The sequence below is a fragment of the Onychomys torridus genome, chromosome 9 (genome assembly GCF_903995425.1).
Source record: "Onychomys torridus chromosome 9, mOncTor1.1, whole genome shotgun sequence".
Lineage (NCBI taxonomy): Eukaryota > Metazoa > Chordata > Mammalia > Rodentia > Cricetidae > Onychomys > Onychomys torridus.
The window spans coordinates 24,444,279-24,466,333 of record NC_050451.1 but is presented as its reverse complement, the minus strand read 5'-3'; the positions used below and the strand labels follow the sequence as shown (position 1 = coordinate 24,466,333).

The following is a 22,055-nucleotide window of genomic DNA, read 5'->3' as shown; positions in this document are numbered from 1 at the left end:
GTATACCATGAAGTATCCTATGTGGTTTCATATATTTTCTTATTTAATCCTCAAACTAACCAATGATTGGGATGTCTTACTATGATCATTTTCAGATGAGGAAATTGAGGTATAAAGATACAGAAACATCATCGCTTCTCGGCCTTTTGGCTAAGATCAAGTGCAGTATCTGTTCTTATCAGTTTAATATCTGATACGTCCTCTATCCGAGGACAATATATTAAATGGATTTTTGGAAGTAGGAGTTGGAATAGGAGCTTGCTCTGTCCACTCCATGCATCGACCTGGTATTGCAGTACCTCCAGGAACGGTGCACCCCCTCGGGGAATCTAAAAAAAAAAAGATACAGAAACATGCTATCAAAATACAAACATAGTATGAAATAACATACTGCATACATGACATATAACAAAACAGTCTACATTCATATTTTCTCATACAATAACCATGACACTATCACTGCATTATCAATGAATCCTATGCTCTCACAAATACAGCACTTGATGCTACAGCACTTCAGAGAAACATCATTCCCTTGTTTTGAACACCCCTGTACTCGTCTCATGCAGTAAGACAGCTAAGCACTTCTGTGGGTTTTCAGGAGACACAGATCTACCCAGGGATCTACAGTTGTCCTTCTGCAGACCACGAGGAAAGGGCTCATTCAAGCCCAGAGTTTCTCTATCTGTGTCACTGGATGTTGGAGAGTGATGGGATTTCAGAATGATCTGTTCAACTCTGGCTTCACTAAAGTGGAAAGTGAGGCCTAACAGGAGGAAGACACACATGCCAAGTGAGAGCCAGAGCTGGACTCAAGGCCTCCCAACAGCTAGTGTTCTGCTTTATGGTAACAGAGGAATACTCGCCCATACTGAGTTCCCATACTTAGTCACCAGGAAAGCAACACCAGGCCTGGCCACATGCAAGTGAGGCTGCAGTGTATATTTCCACCCATCTTCAGAGCTGATCAGGGTGTAGAGAATCTGTGGCAAAGGCAAGCTAAATCATGACCTTTTGTGATATGTCTGGACCCCATTCCCAGTGCCCGTATTCTGCAACAGAATCCAAGATCAAGGAAGAAGTGTCTGCTCAATTACGTGGGTCTCTTTCACAGACAAGACACATTATTTGAATCAACATAACACCTGAATTTTTTAATTAAATGCACATCTTTTGTACTTATGTAGTAGATAGAAATAGCTTGCATCATAGAGAATTTTTTAAATAGAGGTCTGAGAGAACTGAATTTAAAATGCATCCAGCATTATGTAATCCTTGAAAGATACAGTTGTTTACTCTGCTTTGATTTCTGATTTCTCTTTGATGACAAATATTAATATTTATCATTTTTCTGGTGCTGGACTAATGAGAATCTTAAGTGTTTATGAGGAGGAATTTAAATATTACAATACTGCAGATGTGTTTATTTTCTGATTTATATTCCAGTCTGTAGCATCAACCAGCATTTATTTTTTATGCTGAATCCTAGGTGGTGTTCATTGACATTTTCAGTAAATTCTACATGCTCAGAACTGATAGTCTCTTTTATTGGATGATAAAGTGAATATGAAATTTTACCAAATAACACTGTACTATGAGCACAGCTGACCTATGATTTTCAATGTGAAAACTGACAGGCATGTAACTATTAACCAGCAAGTGTATGCAGACGGGTTTAACAATCTGCATTCTCTATCAGGTAGAATTCACTGAGTGCTGTGTCGGGCACTTCCTATATGACTTACATCCATCCCCTTGGTAGTCACAACACCTCTAAACTTAGTGGTGTTGTCATCTCTGTTTACAAACATTGTGCAGTTCAGAGAGGTTGAGTACTTTGCTCAAAATGGCACAATAAATGAGAAACACAGTCAGAAGTCAGTTTTCAGAGCAAGGCGATAGAGAAGCTTCTTAAGAGTCCCACATCAATGGTCCAGAATTGAAAATTCCTGTTATCTGTTCAGCATAAATAACCCATCTGCCAGGATCAACAATTGCCAGGATGGACAACTCTGACTTTCAGATCTTGATGGTAATAGCAAAGCATAAATCATGCATTTGTCTATGCATGAAGACAAAGGATAAACAGGACAGCAGGGGCTGCCTTCATGGAGCGAGAGGGAAGACAGGCTATTCATATCATAAGCCAGTTCTGACCCCTGACACAAGAAGGAAACGGGGCTGTTCAAGTTCAGAGAAATGGCAAGAATGACTCCTTACCTCTATGCCCCATGCAGGTAAAATCAATTGGCCAGAGAAATAATTCATAGCAGAGTAGACAGACAGCACAGACATAAACTGGGACAGTGTAAAGTTCAACAGGGAACTTAAGTTTAGGGACCAACAATGAGGACATGGTCACAGGAAAGCAGCCACTACTTTTGCCATTTTATAACACATATTCTGGAGCAGATAGAGGTTCTCATTAAAACATTATAGGTAAAACAAAGGCTGGTTTTTGTTGTATGTTTTGGTTTTTTGTTTGTTTGGTTGGGTTTTTTGTTTTGTTGTTGTTTGTTCATACCTCATAAGAAACTGAGGTCAATTTGACGTCTAATGACTTCATCCATGATGACACTAAGTCACTTTTCCACCTTAGAAGTAGTTTTCTAAATTCTCAGATTAAGGAAGTCTGGTTAGATGAATCCAGTGAGGGCTGTAAAGCAATTTTTTCAGGGTGTCTTGGAGCCATGATCAAAACAACATATCTCTTCTTCCCTTAGTCAACAGATCCTGAGGTCTTCTCTCATCCTGTTCTTTCTATCCATCTGCATCCCTCCAGCAACGCCCTTTCATTGATCTCTGTGGCCATATGGAAGAGAAGTCAGACAGGAAAGACACACATGCTGGAGGCAGACGCGGGTGGAGCAGACACTGAGCAGAGGCAGGTGGAGGAAATGAAAACCCCCAGGTTGTACATATGGAGTTTAATGTGCAATGAGCGCACTCACAGAAGAGCGGCCTGTGGCGATGGGAGGTAGTACAGGACATCAGCGAGGAGCAAAACTGATGTCCCAGCATGAGGGAGAAAAAGAAGTCAAGGAGGAGATGCTGGGTGGAGAAGATGTGGCAGATGAAGAAAACCTAGGCACTAAGAAGCTTATATAGCCACCCTGTCAATCTCTACTAACCATAGAAGCTCCTTTAAGCATGGCAAGTTATTTCCCATCTAAACAACTGGTAAGGCTGTTCCTCCTGCTGAGAACACCATTCTGCAAGCTGTTCATATGGCTGGCTCCACTTCATCCTTTATGTGAGTCTCTGCTCCATATCCCTAGCTGCTTTATCTCAACAGGACCCCCAAGTCTCTATTGGTTGTAGTATTAAAGCAACTCAACATAGTTAAAAGAGAGGTTTATTTTGTGGGGTAACTTACAAGTAAAGGGATGGGTTACAGGGTCCAGGAAAGGTGTAGTGCAGCCCAGTGGTGTTCTCTAGAGAACTCTGCTCAGTCTTCCTCCAGTGTCCAGGATCCAGGAACCAAGAGAGCCAGCCCATCTGGATCTCAGGTCTTGAGGGCTCATGTCTCAGCCCCACCTTGTAGGCGTGACAGTTACCAAAGCTTCAATGTGGGTAGTACTTCCAGGTCAAAGCTGGAACAGCTACCCACTACAAGTCCCCTCTCATCACAATCCTGTGTACTTGTCCTTCTTGGACTTGAGGTTTTTGTTTTTGTTTTTGTTTTTGTTTTGTTTTGTTTTTGTTTTTGTTTTTTGAGCTGAGGATCGAACCCAGGGCCTTGCGCTTGCTAGGCAAACGCTCTACCACTGAGCTAAATCCCCAACCCCTGTTTTGTTTTGTTTTTAACATTTTCTGCCTGTTTATTTCCTATTTCTGCCACAACTCTCTATCTGATAGTTATATCCATACCTAGCACAGTATCTCACTCACAGAAGCTTCACAACATTCTTAAGTAGTTCCCATTAAAATCCCCATTTTAAGGATGAGGAAATTGAGCCTGAGCCAAGAAACCAGTTCAAAGTTATGCAGCTAGTGATTAGGAAGACCCATGGTTTGGGTTTAGTGTATCTGGATATCTGAGCTCACAAAGAGTAAAACTATAAAATATTTTAATAATTGCATTTATTAGGTACTTATCACACAAAAGGCACTGCGTTAACACTTTATTAGTTATTGTTGCATCACTAACAAACAGCATAGGGAGGAAGACTCACTCTGGCTCACTGCTTTAGAGCACTGTGATAGGGAAGGTAGAGCGGGACACCTTAGGTCACAGAGGTAAAGTGGGCTGAAAGCAAAGAACGATTCCAGAGCTAGGGATAAGATACCTACCAGCAAGATCCTTCCTCCTAAAGGCTCCACACTCTCCCAAGCTAGTGCCACCAGCTGATAAACAGGCATCCAAAACATAAGTGAAGACATTTACATCTGGACCACAATTACCACCAAATTCAGACCTATTAATAAAGTATATACCACTCTATCCATCTTATAGAGAATAAGACCTACAAATTGAAACAGCTTGCTCAATAGTCCTTGACCGATTATATAGTAAAGACAGATAGGCACACACACAGAAAGACAGATGATTAGATGGCTAAATAAATAGATTTCTCAATTATCAACAATTCTTCCTCATTACATTAAAACAGAACAATAAATTCATAGGCTCCATAAAGATCTAGAACTTGTTATTTCAAGTGAGGACCATGGACTTCAGTATTAGCAACAACATGGACTTTGCTGAAAATGCAGATGCTTCTGGCCTCACTGGGACCCATGCATACAGCTCCAGCCAGCCCTTGACCCACAGGAGTTGGACCCAGCTGTTCAATCTGCACTAGAAAGCCAAGCCCAGCCAACTCCTCTAGGCCAGGGAAACCTTGGCCTACTGCCTCCTGGAAGTTCAGGAGGCCAAAGGAAGCCTGAGCTTAGAGGAAGCTTTATCCCCTGCTCCACAGAGCCAAGAGGAGGCCTCAGCTGCAGATTTATCTGTGGCCATTGGCTAATAAAACTGCCTGCCCTTTCTTTTACCTCCTAAGCCAGAAGAATTTAGCAACTAGGATTTTAAACTGCAGTAGCCACCTGTTGGTTTTATGCCTCCGTATCATTAACCCTGTGCTCAAAGTATCCCTATCTCCATGTAATCAGGCCATCTCTGTATTCAGACACACAGGTGTGTATATGAGGCAATCCTGCCTGCCCAACTTCTGCTGGGCAAACCTCTCATCTCAGCCCTAGAGATATGCTCTCAGTCTGGCCCATCTCAGCATGCCTCACTCTGGAGACTGGAACAGTTCTAAGTGGTAGGCTCATAACCCAAGCTGGACCACCTTCAAGCTATATTAATTATTTGGATATTATACTCAACTGGATAAATTTCAACTAATAAAAACAGAGTCTCTAAATTTGATGATAAAATCTGGAAACCTTAAAATATGTTACATTTGGTATGTCACATATTAAGGTTAGAATTTGAAGTTAGCCTGATTATAGTTGCTACATTCTTTTCATATTTAACCCAGGTGGACTGCTTTCTAAGCAACAGTTTACAGCATGGGATACAAGTTAGAATGACCTACTTGCTAGGTGATTCAGGAGAAGGGCTTGGTACCTATCTGGCAGTTAGATTTTAGACACTCTTATTAATACCCGAGAAACACTATTCTTGAAAACAAAATTTGTAATTTGGCTCACAGTTTCAGAGAACTTAGTAGAAGATCATTTGGCTCTGTATTCTGAGCCTCTAATAAGACAGAAGAACACTCACAGGAGTGTGTGACAGAGGAGGCTTTTCACATGATAGCAATTAGGAAGCAAAGACAGAGAGAAGAGAGGGAGTTAGGGACCACATAAGCCTTAAAAAGCACATCTCCATGTCCGCTTTGCTCAGCTGGGTTCCACCACATAATGTTCCCACTATCTCCCAGTAATGTTACCAAATGAAGAGTCTATCAAGAGATAAAACCATTGATTAGGTCAGAGCCCTCAAGATCCTCCCTTCCCTGAAGTCAATCAGTTGGTAACCAATCCCATAGCATAGGAGCCTTTGGGGAAAATGCATCACATCTAAACCAGAAGAGTTCCTTAGCTTCCACTGTCCTAGAATATAACCACCCATTTATCTAACATGTCCGCACATGATTAAGAGTGTATAAAGCAGACCATCCAAAGAGTGGGCCCAATTTAATGAAAGGAGACCTCCTTCTTACCATCTAGTAACTAGCAAGCCAACTGAATTTCATTTATACAGATGACTGAAGAAGCAAAGCTCCTTCCTTCCTGCTCATTCACTCACCTTGCTGCTCTTTTCATCCCTGTGCATGTATCTATCATCCTCTGTCCTATGTGTGTCCCCGTCCCATGTGTCATGTGTGTTTCTCCCCCCTGCCCTCCCCAGGCTCACCCTGGGAAGGGGAACAGCAATGGCCAGTACTCCAGGGCTGACACAGCCCTTGTTTAGCAGGTTCCACCTCTCCCCTCCAGCTGTCTAAGGGCTCTGCTTCTGTCTATAGAATCCTGCTGCCATTGTTTCCACAGCTCCTGATACAATGGGAGACCATCCTTAGGGGAAGGCAGCATCCAAAGACAAAGACCAAGTTCTACTGTCCTTGTTTTATTTTGGTGGGTTGTTTTTTTTATCAAAACTGAAAACATGGGAAGAAGACCTCAAGCCTTGCAGAAAATGAAAATTTTGTTCTTACCACATACCACAAACTTGACTGATTAAATGACTACCGGCTGTAATCTCCTCCAACTAAAATACGAATGCATTAAGCTTCATAGGGAGTACTGACACCTCAACATTATCTATGATGGTTTTTAACTCCAGTAACTGTGAGTCTGAGAAACTGCAAAATACATTGAATTTTAATAGAATTCTGATTGCTAATAGAAATAGACAAACCTGAAAAGGGCGGGGGGGGAGGGGGGGAGTAACTAACAAATACACAAGACTTTACCTCTCTTTACTTTCCAGAATACAGTCAACGGTACCTTCTGTGAACTTCCTTAGCATTTCCTTAATTTTCTGTTATTCATACTTAATTCATCATTAAAAGGAAGCATAGGCCACAACTCTAAAAACGCCATGACTCTTAAATATGTGAAGTTGAACTCTTAAGCCCAATGGTAACAACTTCCTTCCCGCATTTTCCTTTTCTCTCTATGGAGTCAACACACCAGGAAAATAAAGCTACTACATTGTAAAATAGCCTCCCACTGAGTAAAGAGGCTCAGAAAATGCTAGCAAATAAAATTATGGTGTTGACGAAATATACATTCAGGCCAAAAATGCTCCTGGCTGCTTGATAAGGTTTTAAATATAAATATTCAAACATAAGTTCATGTCTTTTCTATGGGGGAAAGGGGACTTTTAAAAAGAAAGAGTTCTAGAGTGATCAGAATCTATCTCCGCCAAATACACCACCTTGAAAGAGCGGCTACTCTGTGCAATGGCAGTTAAACAGCAGCCCAAGGAGAGAGGGCTCTTTCAACACCTCCCCAGCTAGCTGAAAGCAGGGCATACATTCCCTTTGTGAAGGAGATGTGTTTGTAAAGTTGTGCCTCTCTCCCTATCAAAAAGACAGTGACTATGTGCACAGCAAACCTTGTGAATCAACCTTCATTTCCCATCCATTTCCGCATCACCTCCTCCCAGCTCACACTGCCACCCATCTCCACTCCTAGAGCACACCTCTTCCTCTTCCTCTGTTCTATCTGCACAGGGTATGTAAGCCCCAGCACCGCCTCCTCTCTGGAGTGTTCTTTCTCTAAAGTCCTCCACGTGCATACTTAATAAAAAGCTCCCCCTCTTCAATCTTTCATTTGTACACTTAATTTTTAGGGCCTTAGAAGCAGGAACTAAGAGGGTAGAAGAAGTTTTCTTCCTCCTCAGTCTCTATAACATAAATGATTCAGGAAATAAAAGGTGTTTAATCAAATTATCTCAATTAATCTGCCAATGGAAAATGGGACCAGACTTTCACAGGGCAGCGCTGAGGAGGCCATGCATTTCAGACAACTGCACTAGACAAAAGATCACCACTAGTAAGAGCAGCTTCTGTTTTTCTGAACAGTCCTTTAGTCCTTTGTGCAACTCTCTCATGGCTTCTAAAATTTTCTTTTAAACATGGTTTCATGAATTTATTTAAGGGAGACGTCAGCAAGCTGCCCAAGAAGCAAGATGCTAGAGGACCAGTAAAGCCACAGCCCATGTGTCCATACATAGATCAATAGAAATGGGCTGATGTAAATGTAAGAGCTAGTTAGTAATAAGTCTGAGTACTGGCTGAGCATTTATAATTAACATAATCCTCTCAGTGAATATTTGACAATGGCTGAGGGACAGGGAAATTACCATCTACAAATGGCAGCCCAATGTGGGACAAGAATTTCCCCATAATACCTGAAAAGGCTTAAAAAAGGATTCTAAACACACAAAAAGGAAGTCAAGCTCAGCTTCTTGGTAACTGTCTTTTCTCTGATAGGGTCTGTTTGCTAGTGGTGAACAGAGGCATGGCTTCTTTAAGAGACCGCTTCCTGACTCAGTGCTAGTGGCAAAAACAGGTGGCTCTTCTCAAAGGCCCTGCTGCCAAACACTTTAATGGTGTTTGTGAGCAGCAGGAGACCAGCCACTCAGTGGCAGCACAGACCCAACAACCTCCCAGAGTTGGGGCAGTAAGCCTAACTCTCACTGGCACCTCATCCTTGAAGCTAGGCTCTCAGAAAGCCAAGCAGGATGAGACCAACCCCCAAAGCCACCACTTTGGTCCTAACGATGCCGCGCCAATTAGCAGTTTGAAGTCTCACGCAATCAAAAGACAATACAAATACACAATAAAGACAGATTCAGATAAAAACAAAAACAAAAAACCAAAAAAACTCTAAACAGGCCAATGTATTTTTAAAAAATTACATAGGCTTGGGTGAGAGGAGAGAAAAAATATATACAGTCAGATTAAACACATAATTTTAAAATAATAAAGTCCTTAAAAAAAGAAATAGAGTCGCTGGGCGGTGGTGGTACATGCAGAGCCAGGTGGATCTCTATGAGTTCAAGGCCAGCCTGGTCTACAGAGTGAGTTCCAGGAAAGACGTAAAGCTACACAGAGGAAACCCTGTCTCAAAAACAAAAACAAAAACAAACAAACAACAACAAAAAAAAAGAAATAGAGTCATGAAAAATATATGAAAAGCCACATAAAGATGGGAAATGGTACACAGAGAGTCTGGATCTTTTATGTTGTGTTGTCTTTAGATTTTTGACTGTTAATGAACAAATGATAACTACTAAAAGACACTGGATTGTGAAAATGGATAGATTAAAACAACCTATATATTTATAAAATGTCTTGACTCCAAAATTTAATTCAAAAGATATGTCCTTAGGGAGAGAGGTTATGCTTTTGATCCCACAGAAAATAAGAGGCTGTGGATTCATTCATTCTGTGTTAAGAAAAATTAGGTTTGATTGAGGAAGATCCCTGAAAAATCTCCAACCGGAGCGAATGGCTCAGATGATCCAACATCTCAGAGTGCCTCTGCTATGGGATAAACCTTCTGTACGCTGTGAACATGTATTACTCTCATTGGTTAATAATAAAGCTGATTGGCCAATAGCAAGACAGGATAAAGTTAGGCAGGACAATGAAACTGAGAACTTGGAAGGACAGAGTGAGAGAGATGCCAATGAGCTGCCCAAGAAGTAAGATGCTAGAGGACTGGTAAAGCCACAGCAACATGGCAATACATAGATTAATAGAAATGGGTTAATTTAAATTTAAGAACTAGTTAGTAATAAGTCTGAGCTATATCAGCTAAGCATTCTGTAATTAATATAAGCTTTTGTGTGTCTTTTGGAACTGGGCGGTCAGAACAGAAGGCTCTGCCTCCATTTACATTTATTGCCTTTTATTTCCAGTTCTGAAGAATGAAAACAAACTAAATACCAGGAAAAGAGCCCCAACCTGAAAGTCCCCATAAAGAGAATCATGACTTGGGGAAGCAAGGCTAGAGACACACAGTGGGGCAGAGAGGTGAGCATCTCTGAGAGTGCAATGAGGCACAAGCTGCAGTGACTCATCCAGTCCAGGAAAGCTTTGGGTGAGGCACCTCACACCTTCCACCCCGAGCCTTGCTGCTTTCTAGATATTGCATTCCATAACTATACCATTGGAATCACTTGAGAAACTTAAAGAAAAAAAATGCCAACACCTGTTCTCTTTGCTAATCTGACTGGATCTGTGCATGAGACCGACCAGTCCTGGTGGAGTTGGGGAAATCTAAGGGTAGCCAGCACCGAAAACCACTTATCAGAAAGCAATCCAAACAGATTAATATTATAGAAAGGAGGAAGAAATTTCCATTTCAATGCCTCAAATTCCCTTCCTAATAATGGAGCTTTGACTTGAACATGTTACGTTAAGAATCCTGGGTTTTCCCATTGAATTTGGAGAGACTGAAATATCTCTCTGCTTGTGGTGGGATGCACAGACTGCTACTCCAAAATACTTGAAACTGAAGGAAGGAGAGAAAAACATCAGAAGCAAAGTTTTATTTTCCTTTCCCTCCTTCTCCCCTGAAGCAGGTTGTAAAATCTAGGAAGGATTTTCAACCTTCCCATGAAACAGGTCATAAAACCCTCCTGAGAAATAGCCTCCCTGTACCTGGAGGAAGGACACATTCTTATCTCTGAAGACAAGGGGTCATGGTAAAGAATCTGACCTAACAGGCCCTCTGTTTCCTTCAGGGTATTAACATTATATCTCACTGTTTTTATCTGATCCTACTAACCATGATTCAATCTGCTTCATCAGTCCTATCATAAAAATACACAGGTTTACCATCTTCAACTCCGCACCCCCTCATAAGGATTCCATGTAATGTAAAACTTACAATACATAGATTTGCATACTTTTCCAAAGTTGTTCACCTGTCTTTTGTTCATGGGGGTGGGGAAGGGGAGTCCCTTGGCCCTGAGCCTAGGATGAATGAAGAAAAATGTTTCAATTCCCCTGTACCAATAATGTTTAAATATATACAAATGGTTGGAGAACTTCTAGCTAAAACAATAAAATTAAAGACAATGTATTCCATTCAATATTTAAAATATTATGAACAAGGAAGCTTGAAACAGAATGCACAAAGTTGTGATTTTATTGGTTTATTTTTGGTTAGTTGACTTTTTGTTCATGTCTTACCTGGTAATCCAGGTTGGTTTACAACTCACTCAATGGCCCAGACTGGCCTTGAACTCATGACCCTCCTACCTCTACCTGCTGAGGACTGAGACTATGGGTGCATGTCACTAAGCATGGCTTATGAATTTTTTATTACTATGAATAATAATAACAAAATGAAGAGCTACCATATACTGAAGACAGCCACTGGGTTAAACATTTTCTACAGGTTACGAGGAAATTGAGGCTGATTGAAACTGGAATAATTTACCCTGAGTCACACAGAAGGTTGGACCAACATTAAAAATCAAAACCTTTTGTTCTTTCGGTCTGTGATGGGGTAAATGAGAATGACCTCCGTAAGCACCTACCTTTGAATACTTGGTCCCCAGTTAGTGAAACTGGGAAGTGCTGTGGAATAATCCTTCTGTATGCTGTGAGTATGTATTACTCTCATTTGTTAATAAAATAAATTAAAAAAAAAAACTGATTGGCCCATAGCAAGGCAGAATAAGGCTAGGTGGGAAAGCCAAACTGATAATGCTGGTGGGAAGAAGGGCAGAGTCAGCCATCCATCCAAGGAAGCAAGATGTGCTAGAGGACAGGCAAAGCCACAAGGCATGTGGCAAAACACAGATTAATAAAAATTGGTTAACTTAGATTTAAGAGGTAATAAGGTATCAGCTGAGCATTTACAAATAATATTAATTCTCTGTGTGGCAATTTGGAAGCAGTTACCCGGAAGAGGAATGGGTGGTCAGGACAGGATGGGGAAGGATTAGGAGGTGTGGCTTGTTGGAGGAGAGGTATCCCTGAGAGTGGGCTTTGAGGTTTCAAAAGACTCATTTACCCTAATCCCAGTGTTCTCTCTCTGCCTCTTGATTGCAGATCAAGACATGACCTCTTAGCTGTTCCTTCTGCCATGCCTTTGCTATGCCATTAAGGACTCTAACACTGTAAACTGTAAGCTCAATTGGATACTTTCTTCTGTGAGTTGCCTTGGTCATAGTGTTTTGTCACAGCAACAGAACAGTAACTGAGTCAGGGCCTGTCCTCTCACCTACTCTCACCTCAGCTCTCACAAAGAACCTAAGAACTGCCTAAATGCTTTCTGTTCAGAGTCAGTCCATGAAGCAGCAGCGAGGGCCTACTGCAAAGACTGGTGCTCTGGTCTTTCCTCATCTACCAAATCAGAAGGACGCAGGCGCACACCAATGTCCAAAACACAGATCTGTGAACACTAGCCCTTCAAGGCTCAGGGAACATCCCAGCAAAGGGAGTATGAGAAGAATGAGTGCTACAGGAAGATGCCATCCAGATAAGACACAGCTATCATACCAACAAACTCATGCAATTACCTGCATATCATCTACACAGGATCACAAGATTGGGCCCATCACCATCCACATAAGACACAGCTCTTACACCAACAAACTCATGGAATTACCTGCATATCATCTACACAAGATCACAAGATTGGGCCCATCACCATCCAGGTAAGTCACAGCTCTTACACCAACAAACTCATGGAATTACCTGCATATCATCTACACAACACCACAAGATTGGGCCCATCAGCATTTCAGCACGAACACATGAGGGGCTCATGAGACCTCACCTCCCCCTGGACAACTTTTGGAAATTAATGTTTGCTGTGGGATGAGGTGTCATTCTCCTCAGCGGTAAAGCCACAGATAAGCTGCCTGTGCTCTAATAAATATCTCTCACACAAATAGCCATAATTAAACTCAGTGAGGGCCCCTCCTTCTCTCTCTCTCTCTCTCTCTCTCTCTCTCTCTCTCTCTCTCTCTCTCTCTCACACACACACACACACACACACACACACACACACACACACACACACATGCACGTGCCATTAAAGTAAGAGAAAGACTTGTTGGGAGAAAGGGGGTTTCAGAGGACATTGTAATGGGGGTGGAAATGACCAAAAACTCATATATGTGTATGAAATTGTCAGGAGGAGGCAGCAAGCACAGTTATGGATATTTTTTCCACATTAACTACTGTCTTTTACTGATTTATTATACACGTTGGATCAACACTTTTAAAAACATGCAAACATTTTATTTCCCCACTTGAGACTGCTAAGTGGTTTCCCAAACTCCCTTAGAATAAAGTTTAAGACTCTCGCAGATGCTGGACTGTGTATAACATCGTTTTCCTTGTATTCCTTCTCTTGCAGTGCTAAGCAGCATGGGGAGGAAATGGTTTATCTTAAGGCTTACAGTCCTTCAGGGCAGGAACTGAGGCAGAGGCATTAGGGGGATTAAGCTTACTGGCCTGCTTCTTATGGCTTGTTCAGCTTTCTTCCTTATATAACATGTCCAGGGCTGGGTCTCTCAACACCAATCACAAATCAAGAAAATGCCACACCGAGGGCCACAGGCCGAGGCCAGTCCTCAGCTAAGGTGTCCTCTTGCCGCTGACACTGGTGGTGTCAAGATGACAGGAACTAAGCAACACAGTTGTCTGTGCTGGTCTGTGTAGCCTCACCTGCCACCTTCTTCAGTCAGGGGCTGTTGTGCCTGGGTACCCAAACCTCCATTCTACTCACCAAGTCCCAGCACTTCCTTTCTTCCTTCTCTCTAGAATACACCACCACTCAGCACCATGACCACCTCCCTACCAGTCACATCCATTGCTCTCTACAACTGATACACAGTGGAGGGTCTAGAGGAGCCACAACAAGCTGTATGCATCTGTTCAATGTTTAGGATCCTAAAGACCTCTATCTTTCCTTTGTCCACTTAACCCTACCTTCTTCCTTGGCTGTGATCTTCCTTTCTGGCTCTCCTTCTCTATCACTGAGTAACAGAAAAGGATGTCTTTATCAATAACATCAACTTTAGAAGTCACCCACTAGCTATTGCCCCTGAGTCACTCACCAGCTGGAGGACAATTGCTTCTGTTGAACCCTGAGGATCCTGGCACAAGTTCTCCTCCTTTCTACAAGTAGACAAAAGGCTCCATGACACAAGCCAGCTGTTTCCCAACCTAAGTTTCATATTTGCATGGAGTCATGGGCCGGTCTTCTCAGCAGGCAGTTTTCACATAAAACCCTTACCATCTCCATGCCCATAAGATTGCCACTGGGCTGCCAAGGTAAGTTTTCATGAGTGATAAAACTTTGTACTTTGAGTATGATGGCCCACCCTTCTTACTCTAAGAGGACAAATAAAAAATTATTTTGTTTTCACATATCAAGTTTACACAAATGATGACAAAACAAAACATAGTATTTATCTATTTGCTGCAAGCTATTAGGAGCCTAAGAACATCTCCAAAGTTATAAATTTTCTTTCTTCTTCATTTTCACTCCTTGAGGTAAAAATGCAGAGAACACAAGTCTCACAGAAGCCTCAGAGAAGGAGCTGGGATTTAAATGCCAGGATGTCACATGACTGAGATGTATTGCTTTTATCTGGATCGCTGTTTCATCTGAGAAGTCAAAGACATGGACATATCCATATATAGCCCTTTGGAAGATGACCTCAGAGGCTGAGATTTCGCTCTGCCATGTTCATGTTGAAAGTAACATAACCTACATCTTATATTTCAAAGCTGCATTTCTACATTAAAAGGGAAAAGTGGGATTGAAAGAAATGCTGTGGAGGCAGAGCTTGGGGGTGTTTATGAATGCAAATCAACAACCATGTTCTCTGTCTTCTAGTGGTCAGCCATGTGGGATGGTGCATTACCAGCTTACCACTTGACAGAGTGTTAGAGGTCACACAGGTTGATGGGAATAATTTCTTTCATAGTGACTTGCTCTGAGTGTTTAGTCAAGAATTTACAAAGCTGCTATGTCATTATCTAATTACCAGAAATCATCTCTCACACAGAAAAGGTGAGAGGTGCTTGCTTACATATCTGTGAATACATAACTGAAGGGCCCATGTGTCTTCTCAAACCAAAGATATGAGTAACACACACATCTTGTGTACATTTCCTACACATATCAAAGTGTTTGATTGTGATATTTGAATATGTAAAAACAGCATCAAAAGCTCGTTCTCTCATCTCTGGAGGAACAAAAGAGTTTTGGGAACCAAAACAAAACTAACAGAAATGGAACATATTGAAGCTGTGTGTACATACAAATTAAGATGAGAAAGCAGAAGCATTCCTAAAGCATGCCACCAGATATTTACAGGAATGGCATGGAGTAAGGACACCAAGAGGAAGCAAGCAGGCTCCTGATGGTTCAGCCCTGTGAAGGCTCAGGAAACCCTCCTCCCTTTGGCCCAAGGCACTAGAGGAAGACTGCTGGCCCCCTTATCTACAAAATGAAAATGATAGAAATGATTCCTAAGTCCTTCCAGCTCTGGCACACGGGACATTTTTTTCATTTAAACGTCTCTTGCACCTGAAGAGATAAGCACATAAAGAGTCTCAGAAAGCATTTGTTGAATTAATTAAATAGGACAACTGTAGCAATGAGAAAGAAGACTTTAGCACAACTGGCCCTAGTTTGTGGCCTATAAAGAACAAATCTTGGGGGGGAAGGGAGAATGACATTATCAAAATAGCTACACATCCACTGTGCCTTCCAGCTTATTGTAAGATTCTGGGAATAGTTCCATCTCTGACTTAAACCAATGATGTGATCCCAGGCAAACTGCTCTACCTCACAGAGACCAGTTTCCTCATTGCTGAAATAAAGGTGTGCTCAAGCTATATATAGATAACATTTTGGAAACCTTTACTGCCAGCAATTGTTCAGAACTCCATGCTTTGGGCTTTAAAAAGTCTCATAAGGTTTTGCAACACCAGCATTTAGTGTCTAATTACAAAAGAACCATTATGTACTTTAAAGGTTTTGTATTCTCTAGTCCAATAGGCCAGGGTCTCAGAATGCATTCTGTGAAGGAGGGTCTTTGCTAGGAAGAAACTATCAAACAAAAAACACTATAATCCCAGTACTTCTATTAGCCAGCTGGCTTAATTTGAACATGTTGCTTAACTTTCCTACCTTTTGACCCCTACTCAGTTCGATGGATAAAAATTGTTATCTCTACCATATCGCTTTAAAGGAGATTAAATTAAGGCTGAATCAAATATGCAATGAAATATATAGCACAATATTAATACAGCTGTGAAACAATGACAGCCATCTCAGCCATCTTCTCAAGCTTTTTTATTATGGGAGATACAGAATTATTTGAAGACTATGTTAACATGATTTTAGCAAAAACCTCATGTCTAATACTCTGAAGAGAGGTGGAGAGAATCTTCACTAAACATTGCTCTTTAGCCCCATCTTAATTAAGCAGATGAACAAAGAAGGCAGCCAAGAAGTGAGGGCATGTGGGAATCGTAGTTCTAAAGGACAAGACTACCTCCTGGGGGTCCTGGTAGTGAAACTTCAACTCCCAGAAGACATCTCGCCAGGCCAAATGGCACATTGGGAGCTGAAGTTGGTAATTCAGTAGGCTGCAACGAGCGGGACTACAAATCCCAGAAGCCTCGGCAGCCCAGGTCTTAGGCCTTAAAATGGAGCCAGAAAAAAAGAGCTGTCAGTTACAATCATCTAAAGCATAGGTTCGGAGTGGGACTGCTCCTGGAAGTCCAGGGCTATTCCTAGTTAGCGTTTGCCCAAAACAACCAGGGGATATTTTCAGCACATTACTGAGAGACCAAAAATAAGCCGTTTTTACATGACAAACTTTCGGGAGCCTGGCCTCAATGTCGATTATAAAGGCAGCTTCTCTGGGCCGATTTTTATCCACTTGAGGGTCACGCGGCAGAGGCAAAGGGCTCCTGTTCCAGCAACCTGCCTCCTTCCTTCTACAAATGTTTACAGCTTCCAGATCCCCGCGTGTGAAACTAAAATTAAAAAGCACGAAGGCTTAAGGTCCAACTAGTGACGAGTTCTCCCACCACAGTGAATTGATGTGAGTTTGTTTTGCTTTTCTTTATGTTTTAAACTTATCCAATGCAAATTCTTTCCCGAAACGTTGTCCTCTGAGTGCCTTGCTCTGCTGCTGCCCTGGCACCTGTTCAGACCTTTGGGGACTCCTGAGCTAGGCATCTGTTTAACACAGACCTGTTTGGGTCAGGGTTCCTGCCACTTTTCCGTGGAGCTGACAAACTATCCGAAAGTAGTCACAGCAACTACACCTCGAGGACCCGCTGGCGCGACCCCATGCCTCAGTTTACCCCCAGAGGCTGGTTGAGGCTACGACAGGTGCTCAAGACCTGGGGCGCCTGAGTCCCATCCCCGAGAAGTCTCAGCAAGTGGGCGAGTCCTCCAGACAGACGGCCCCCCTAAGAGGAGCGGCGCTGGCCTGTCCCCGCCCCGCCGGCCACAGTGGTACTGACGAGACGCGCGTGGAAACCCAGCCCGCGCCCCTACCTTCCAAGATCGTGGCGGCTGGAATGGAAAGCAGAGGGCGGGAGCGCGGGGTAGGAGCGCCGCCTGAGCGTGTGCCCACTGGGGTGGACCTGGGAGCTGAGGGGACAGTCCCTCGGCTGGGCCAAACGGGACGGACTACAATCCCCACACCACCTCGCGGCAGGGGCGGGATTCAATATGGCTTCTCACCTGGAGACGGGCGCTGGGACCAATAGAGGAAGAGCACGAGCTTACGCTCTGCCAATCGGAAGCCAAAAGGCAGTAATACCAATTCTGAGTAATACCAATTCTAGAGTAGCAAAGTGTCTGAGGTGATACTCCCCTTTGAAAGGGAATTTTGTCATAAAGCACACAATCTTTGGCGTTTTCCAAATGAAAAAAAGAAACACGATTATCTTCTTTAGAAATGAAAGCTTGCTCTGTACGTTTGTTTCCCCTCCTCCAAAAGGAGCTAACTGTGCTGCACTTCCTTCCCCACCGAGGAGGTTCATTCCTGTTTCCTTAAGACTTTCGTATTTCTCCCAGAACACGTTCCCAAATCTCTACTTGATCCAGCATATGGCTACCCTTGACCTTCCTTGACATCCTGACAAAATCACACACAACCTTCCCATGCCTTTTCCCTGCCTTTATTCTCTGCGCTTGCAATGTTTTCAGCTAGGCTCTTGCCAGAAAACACTGCAGGTTACTTACTGGTGTCCTTTGCTGTCTTACTGTTCCACCAGGATGCTTGTAGAAGTAGTTTTATTTGGCTGCAGTATTTCTTACACCTAGGGGAGTCAAACAAAGAGTCAAACCTAGTAAATAAGTTCTGAATAATTGAGTGATATCTAGAGGTGACCTTCTGTTCTCTGTATCTCTCACTCATATCAATTAAGCTCATCTCTGATCACCATGGGTCTTTTATGCTTGCTCTTTTTCATTTTAATTTAGTCATTTTCTCAATGTATTCTATACCAGATACCTTGTGAATACTGGACAAATTGTTGACTTAGCCAATTCTGGGGCTAGTAATGTATGAAAGAAAAAATTTAATTTTCCAATAAATGCAGTTGCAACATTCAGAGCGACTAAATGATTGTCACATGATCATGCAGCCCCTAAGCAGGGACTGTAATCTTGGCACTACATTGCTCTTTCTTCTTAGAGATGCCCCCTTCCTTTTCTGTCTATTCTCTCCCAAATCTGAGCACAAGGAAAGAAAGACATTTTCTAGTCTTCCTTAACGTTTTGAGAGTCAAACAAGGAGCAGTAATGCTTGGACAAGCCTTAAAATGTGCCCCTGATTGACGTCTGTGGCCCAACACCCTTCCTCGGGCCTTCCTTTCTTTACTTGCAGGAGGCTGCACTGAGTCTCAGATCACTCATCCTTTTGGAAGTTTGAATCCTATGTAGAATAGCAAGATGTCCTACAAAGCATCCTAGTGAGAAATACTGATGTCCTTGGAAGCCTGACTCTCAGAGACTGTCACACTGGATTGTGGTCAAATATGCCTATTAATACTGAGACCTAAGTAAATTATGAATTAAGGTGAAACTGAAAAGAATTACAGTTAAAATAGCAAGAATGCAGGTCAGTATGTCTACAAACTAATCTTGTGCACAGGGATTGAAACCCCTCCGGGCTTCCTAGCATATGTTTCTGTCAGCTCAGGGTTATTTCCTATAATACAACAATCCTTTCTAGCTTTTATGAGCAGAATTAGTTGGCTTGCCAGTTCCAGCTTTTCTCGAGCTGATCAGCATGAAGGATTTTACCACATGTGTCTCTTGCATAGAAGAGTGCCAAACTAAAAGTGGAATAAAATCCCTGGGCCATAGGAAGCTGGAATCTCAACATTTAAACCCCTTCCAAGGCAGGATCAGCCCACAGTCATTACATTTTCTACTTGAAGATGAATATGAATACATTTAAGACATAACATTGTGTTTAATGATGGTTATAGCATTGATAAACAGCATATTAACATAGATATATGAATATAAGCATTCAGCTGTGGATGTTTCTGGGTTAAAGGTGAGCTGTGACTTGTAGCAATACATACATTTGTAAAGAACACTAAGTCATGGTCTTGGAGCTTCTTTCTGGTCTTGAATCCAGAACTCCTAAGTACCAAGACAATCAACTGGAAGGTTACAATCTAATCTACAAACTGACTGAATAATCACTGCAGTTTGGGTTTTTCCAGAAGCATGTCCTGAGATACATATTCAACAGAGAGTTGTTTATTACGCAGTAATTACAGGAAATACTGTGAAGAAAATAGGAAAGTGAAATAGGGAAGGGAAGACATACCCCCCATCCCTGCCACCAATGTGGCCCATCCATCATGTCACTTTCAGCTCAATCCTCCTGGGGATCTTTAGAAAGCAATGCTGAATTTATTTATTCCACCAGGGAAGCAGAAGATCTGGGTTGTTGAAACACTAATTCCCATCAGTCTGTAGGGGATTCTTTGGGGGGTGTTTATATTCTAAGTTGCCAGGCTGCATATGAGCAGACAGAGTAGCCTCTGTGGATACCAAAAGTTAGAAATTGAAGCCATGCCATTGGAAATAAGAGGACAGGTCACTAAAATGTGTGCAATAGCTGTGTTGGAAACTAATAGAATAAGAATAGTTCCAAAATGAAGTAGCTATGTACCAAGTAGTGTGTGTGTGTGTGTGTCAGTATGCACACACAAATGTATATTCCAAGCTGCTTACCACTTTACCCTTGTATCTTTATCATATGAACAGTTAAGATAGACTTTCCTTTCTGAAAATCTTCATTAAGGCATATAAACCAAACAGTAACTCTGGGAAATTGGAACTCTTAGGGACTTTAAGAGGAGTCATGGTGAGTAGGGTGCACAGGGAAAAGACCAGAAGATGGGGAAAGGAGATTTAGAGAAAATACTGCTGAAGACATGTTCATTTCTTATCTCATGATCTTAAAGAAACTCAAGAGTTTCACGTGGGGTGAGTAAAGATCCAGGTAATCTGTAGGCCTAGAAGACATTTTGTGTGTGAGAGAGAGTTCTTTCTGTAGGTTGTGCTGCCATTCCATTTCTTCAGAGCTAACAGCTTTGCTTAAGATTGTAGTCGCTGTTTGTCATTCTGCTTTTCCCTCGTCTCCTGCAAATATAATGTAAGCTCTGAGAAGCAAGCACTTTCTGATGAACTTACTCCTTGATGGGAGTCAAGGAAGGAGTGTGCTGCCATACACATGCTTCAGCACAGGATGCGCATCATGTAAGAACTAGAAGAGCCCTGTAGTGTTCAAGGAAGTCATGAAGCAAAGGAGCACAGACAACCTTCCATTATAACAAATACAGAATCCTCCTCCCCTGTGGGGGGCCTGGAGAACACATAATGGAGTCCCAAGAGCATCTTCCTCAAGCTCATTGGACCTACAAAGAAATCTTTACTGTGGAAACACTCTCAAAACTAGGCAGTCATTAGCAGTCAAAGAGGTCAACCCTCTGCATAATTCAGTTCAGCCATATGTTACAGGTCATAAACTAGACATTCAGACAAGCATTCAAAGGGGATTTATTTGGAAAAAAGAGACATCCAAAATGAAAATATATTAAAACAAGGAAAGCAATGTTTGTTTTTATTGTACAAAGTATAGAGAGACTGGAATTCAGCTGTCTAGAAATGCTCCAGTCTCCTTCACAAACCCCAGCTTGTAATCCTGGAGATTTTCTGGCTGTCAGGAAAAATCCAGTTGCTAGTAAGAACAAGAGTTGCCTTATGACATACTAAATATTGTCCAAATTTTCCACCCCCTATTTTTCTATTGTTTCATCCTAGTTAGTCTCTTGTTTTCCCATGTTAAATGGATTCCTTGGGTATATCTACTCATTAGCTATTGAAGAGATCAGTGTATTCCCTATAGTTAGAGAACATATGCATGCTGTCTCTTTGTAACTATGCCTCATAAATAATCACACTTAATCCTTCTTAGTGCCAGCTTTTGCAGTCATCTCCCAGTTACCTAGAACATAAGGTACATAAAACTAAGCTCAGTGTCCATGCTGTGATCTCACAAGGGTGTCTCAGAGATAAGCTGTGATTTCTCATCACTTCCTTTCAAGAAATGATGCATCCAAACACATGACCCCAGGTTCCCTGCAGTGTTAAAGACATCTCATCATTCAGGAAGATAAAACTACATTAAAAACATTTCCTAAAAATTAAAAAGCTATATTTCTTTAGTAGTGGACTGTTCTAGTGTGCTGCCTGTGCTGTGATAAACACCATAAACAAATGAGTTTATTTCAGACTCCAGGTTACAGGTTTCCCCCATCATGGAGAGAAACCAAAGCAGGAGCCTGGAAGCAGGAACTGGAGCAGCAATGACTTACTGGTTTGCCTCCCTTGGCTTGCTTACCTCCCTCTCTTGTGAGACCCCGTCCTGCCTGCCCAGGAGTGGTACTGCCCACAGTGAGCTGGGCCTGCCCATACTAATAAATAGTAAAAAAAAATTACCCACAGGTATGCCACAGACCAGTCCATTGGTCATGGAGATGGGATAATCAGAAAAGGCCTCT

At 42.1% G+C, this 22,055-nt stretch overlaps 1 protein-coding gene and 1 non-coding gene across 2 annotated transcripts in view; one reads left to right on the top strand and one right to left on the bottom strand.

Moving 5' to 3' along the window:
* Fhit (fragile histidine triad diadenosine triphosphatase) overlaps positions 1 to 17,674 on the bottom strand; it is a 1,532,194-nt gene extending 1,514,520 nt beyond the window's left edge. The window contains exons 1-2 of the mRNA XM_036199337.1: positions 17,518 to 17,674; positions 300 to 329 (exon numbers count right to left, since the gene is read on the bottom strand). The gene's annotated coding sequence lies outside the window, so the exon portion shown is untranslated. The remainder of the gene's footprint in view (positions 1 to 299; positions 330 to 17,517) is intronic.
* LOC118591697 lies at positions 131 to 321 on the top strand. Its single transcript, XR_004945990.1, has one exon. It is a non-coding gene; the product is annotated as a U2 spliceosomal RNA (small nuclear RNA).
* Positions 17,675 to 22,055: the final 4,381 nt, after the last annotated feature.